Genomic DNA, 5,221 nt, shown 5'->3' on the forward strand with positions numbered 1-5,221 from the left:
GATAGTAACATACAAGTTTTAGTAAATACACAATGAATCCATGTATGGGTATGAATGTTTATGGGTTCATTGAATTGTGAAAAGTTTTATTTATACATCTGGACCTTGGATAACTGATTCCTCTCAATTATTCTAAAGAATTCCAACAATAGCAAGACATGGTTTGTTCTAAATGCCAAAAGACCATTCCATAATGCAACTACTAGTACCTCTTACAAGTTAAGTTGCAAGATCATATAGGTATCATTTGACTTGTCACTTCTGATGAAGTAGCAAGTGATCTACTACAAATGTTTGCCAAAGATCTCTACATGTTGCAGTATGATAGCCAAGTTGACACAACTATTGAAGGGGTCATCAAAGCTATCTATTTCAACACTTTCATACTTACCATTTCAATAACAAGTGATGTTTACAACTTTGAAAGTAGAATTAAAACTACCATTACAAAGGCAACAAAAGTGGACTTCAAGACTCAAAGAAAGTCTCTGATTTCTAATATATATTAGAAATAAGTGCTTGCAAATAAAGTTGGTATGTGACATCCATGTCCCTACAATAGAATTTTTTCAACAAATTAATAAATAAAGTACACGTGTACTATTTCCTTTTAAAATCTTTATTCAACTCAACAATGTAATCCAAAACTCTCAATGTTGAGTTTTTGGAAACTTTGATGATTAGTACTTTTATATGTCATTGTGTTCGATATTATTATTCAATATGGAATAAAACTAGAAAGAAAATGTATTGTATTGTTGTATAGCTTCCATAGAGTTGTTTTGGTTGTACCATATTTATCAACAAAACTTTGTCTTTTTCTACTGATTTAAATTTTACTTTTGGTTATTCGTCATCATCCTTTTTCTATTCCTATCATTTGCTTACTGTCAAGCTTATTCCAAATGCTGCTATTGATAGAAGCATTTTCTACCCAACATGTTTTTGTATGTTGTACCCATTTGGATTTCTTGGTAGTGATTGGATTTATTTATCTAAGATGAATGAATAAACATTTCTTTGACAAATTAGATTATCATTAAGTAGGAAATTCATATAAATTAGTGATTTTGTAAGACTTAAGAAATCATTTGATAGCAACATGATTGATCAGCTATATAATAACTAGAAAGACAAAGAAATGCCTGAGATGGAAAACATGAAATTATATTCATCTGGAAACATCAATTTTTTTCTTATTTAAAAATTTGTCATTTTATACCAGATTCTTCTAGAATCCAGATTCAATCAAAACTAACTATTTTGTTACTACACACGTTATGAAAGTTATATTGTAGTTTTGTTGGTAAACAGATTGTTCTTTCCAATGTAACTCTTAAATGCCCGAACCTATGAGAAACAATTTGATACCAACAGTTGGATAATCTATCATGAGGTTGATAGATTTCCTCTGAATTGAAAGGTACAGCTCCCTTATCAATGATATTCAATGAATTTGTTTGTTCCTAAACTAAATGGGTACATTCTTAACCTGAGAATGAAAGAGGAAAACCAAGCCAGCCCTAGACAGAACTAACTCAAGCAGAGAATTCAGTTCTACACCTAGCCAACCCCAGGAATTCACATTTCCTATGACTCCCCAACATTGGTAATGCAATGTGAATGCTATGTATGCAAATGCATTGGAAAATGAAATGAAAGAGTGTTAAATAATCCCAATTCTTGTAATAGGAACGTCTGCAAATACTCTGATCTACAACCCATTCATAATTCAACACAAGATGGAAGATGATGCCCAAAACTGAAAATAACAACACTCTAATTGATAATAATCAAAGGAGAAATACTAAATGCTCTGATTTAGAATAAAACCCCTGTTGCTTTGAACATCACAAATAAGAATACTCAGATTTTATTTGCTCACAACTTATGCTCAATCTATTACAAAAACTCGAACTCTTAACATGCATAATGAAAATGCAAAACAAATTAAACTAAGTTCCTTCCCCCTACTCCAACTCTCTGTCTCTTGTAGCAAAGAAGAACCCAGACAATAAAGAATTGACACCAAGTATGATTGTCTTTGCAATCTCTCCTCATGCCAACCATTTTTCCAACCTGGTGGTTACATCTTTTACTATGGCTTATATAGAAAACACCAACATAAGCCTTCATGAGAATATGAAGTGCTTCGAATTCAGAGACTTGGAAAGACTTTGAATAATATTTGTGAAATTACACATAAGGAGAAGCCCAAAAGACTCTGTCTCATCCTTTGATCTGCCTCCAAGAATATGAAGTGAAAAGACTCCATCAGTCGACTTGATGCTGGTATATTGAATGACAATTACATAATGGAGTCAACAAAGAAGCATTACCACTGCCAACATTTCGGGATAATGGTTTTGTAGAATATTTGTAGTTTCCCGAGCTATTCTCATTGGCACAGAATTTGACAAGGACCAACCAGTGAAGTCTATGAGCCAAACCATTTGCTCTTGATCAGGAGGTAAATTGATGATGGCATTTTCAATGAAATACACGAGGTGACACAATTGATTATCTTGAGATATAGTGTTCTGTTTTGCAGGGGTCATCACAACGATAGTTCTTCCATTTTTATGTAATATGGCTACTTCAACCAACATTTCAAAGCCTTGGTCATTTTTTCTATTTTTATTATTACAGGGAGACACATCTTTCCCAAACACCACAAAGAGTGCAATTTCCAAAATAAAGAAAGGAGTCTGATTTTCCAGCTTTCACAAAGTCATATTCTATATTGCGATACACCATATTGTGCTGCTCATGATTCCCAAAAAAGAGGTTCATGTACTTGTTACTTTTAATCTAGGATCTGAGGAATTCAACAATGAAGCGTGCATCCATTGCTAACATAATGTTTCTTCATCGTAGTCAATTTTCCCTTCGTAATACTCCCTAGTTTTATCATCTAGCTTCTTGATTTCTTTTATCAAGGTTGCTACATTTTTCAGAGCCTGCCCAACATTTTATGACTATTTCCACCTTGAGCTGATCAATGACAGATAATGTTATCTCATTTTTGTCATGGTAAGGTCTGAAAGATACAACCAACAGATCATATGCTTCTCATTTAAATTTTTTAATGAATTCAAGAATCCTATAACTACAAACATGGGCAGTCTGTGACCGTGGTCTATCTTGGGTATGATATTCCCTCTTTACCAGATCTACAATATTATATACAAAGACATCTTCACACAGTGCTATTCCTGGGTAATGGCACCACTTGATAGAAGAAATCTTCGAAGTATCCAGGAGGTTCCTAAACAAATGTTGATATAATATCCCGCAAAGTTACAACACCCTCTAAATTTCTATGACTATCAACAACATAGATCCTTTGAATCCTTGCATTATCCAACTTCAATATGACAGATTCAACAGTATCAGTCTTTTTGTACGTGATCACATGTTCCAAGGGAGATGATGCCTCTTGCTTTAATGAGAGGTGAGATCTAACTGCCATATAGAAGGCCTGTGTTGTAACCTATCTGAATTCTTTATATATCTCAGGGGCCATCAACAGAAAATAGATGTCCCTTAAACTTATGTTCCCCACAACTTTCTTTCCTTCTTTCTCAATAACTGAAAGCCCTCCTACACGCTTTTCACTCATCAATTTGAATGCTTGGAGAATAGGTTGATCAATGAACTTGACCATTTGATCCGGTTTCATTACTCGAAGGCCAAGTTCTAAAAGTGTGTTGTTTCCCCATTGAATTTTGAGGATGTCAACATTTCAAAGAAGTGACCTCCCTTTGCAGCATTAGCTTTAGGATCTGAGTTATTGCAAACAATTGAAACTGTTGAAGTAACCATGCAGAGATTCCTACAAACTTAACAATCCCAATCTACTTGTCAATCTGAGTTGCATCATCTGGCGTATTTATATCCCTTACTGGTGCACTCAATATCTTGATCACAAATGTAGAACATAACTGGCTGCAAGTACTTTGTCGAATATTTGATGAAAGCTCGTCATATTAGCTTTATGATTAAACTTGTACTCCTCCAATTTCCAACTGATAGACCCGAAGTCACCAAGCTTGAATACATCCATTTTTAACAATTTACTCTGCCATTTTGCCTTGCTTAGAAGGATATCGGGCATTACCATTACTGTCTTAGCAACTATCTTTAATTTATTTTCACTGGGGATGTTCTATGCAGGGAAATGTAGATAAAATAATTCATAATCCTTTACTTCTATCACAGCCTTGTATAGGAATAGAGGTAGTGTATCGATTAAGCCCTGCTCGACACTGGAATCATGAAGATGAAATAGCTATTGCAACTGTCCTTGTAGGACTGTCACATTGGCATGACTCAAACCTGGGTCTCCTCTCCTCGGTGTTTTCACAAGAAATCTGATCAACAAATGGAGACATCCTGATATGAAAAATATGACAGCCAATACTATTATTATTACCAAAATTCTTTGATTGATGTCATTGACATTGCCCTCAAACTTTCTAACTGTAGGTGGCACTGGATTGGTTGGATACGACACAAGGTCTACTAGAGAAGGAAGCGATAGAACATTTCCCTCTAATGACACCAATCTCCTCCGAATAATCTCCATGTATCTCCATAAGCTTTCCAAGGTCAAATTTTGGAGCTTTCAAGATTTTGACTTTTCTGATGAATACATTTCACAAAGGGTAAATGGATGAAGTAGCCTTCTCAATTTCTTTCCCAATCACCTCTGGTATAAACTTTTGCATAAGCTCTTTTAGATCACATGATATAGCTTCACATACCATTATTTCTCTCATCTTCCTGTGAATCTGTCTAATCTTCTAATTCCAATTCCAAATATGCATTCCAATTCTAATTTTGTAATTCCAAATCTTGTTTTTGCATGCTTGAATCTGTAGATATCGATCTGGATTTGAACTCTGACATTTGATCTTCTGAATCTGAGGCATAAAAATTTTACATCTGTGTCTCAAGACTATAGTCTTCATCTTTTACAACATCATGTTTCAAGAAAGTTTAGGGAACTTATGAGAAAACCGACCAGGACAACCAAATATTTGAAGTTTTGAAATAGGGGTACTAAAAGTGCACCTACAAGTTTATGATCTTTGTGTTACAATATTATATAAATTGATTCAATACATGTTAATCATAGTTTCTTTGCAAACCCAGTTGTTTTTTGTTGTTAAAATCTTAATATTGATAAATTTTTAACTCTTTATTTCTACTCTTTACT

General features: G+C 34.1%; 1 pseudogene; it reads right to left on the reverse strand.

The window, feature by feature from the left end:
• Window positions 1-3,199: 3,199 nt before the first annotated feature.
• Window positions 3,200-4,123, reverse strand: LOC149559801 (SNF1-related protein kinase regulatory subunit gamma-1 pseudogene; annotated as a pseudogene).
• Between the last annotated feature and the right edge of the window lie 1,098 nt (window positions 4,124-5,221).

The sequence above is a fragment of the Cupressus sempervirens genome, chromosome 4 (assembly GCF_028749045.1).
Source record: "Cupressus sempervirens isolate cs-2001-9-10 chromosome 4, ASM2874904v1, whole genome shotgun sequence".
NCBI classification, from domain to species: domain Eukaryota; kingdom Viridiplantae; phylum Streptophyta; class Pinopsida; order Cupressales; family Cupressaceae; genus Cupressus; species Cupressus sempervirens.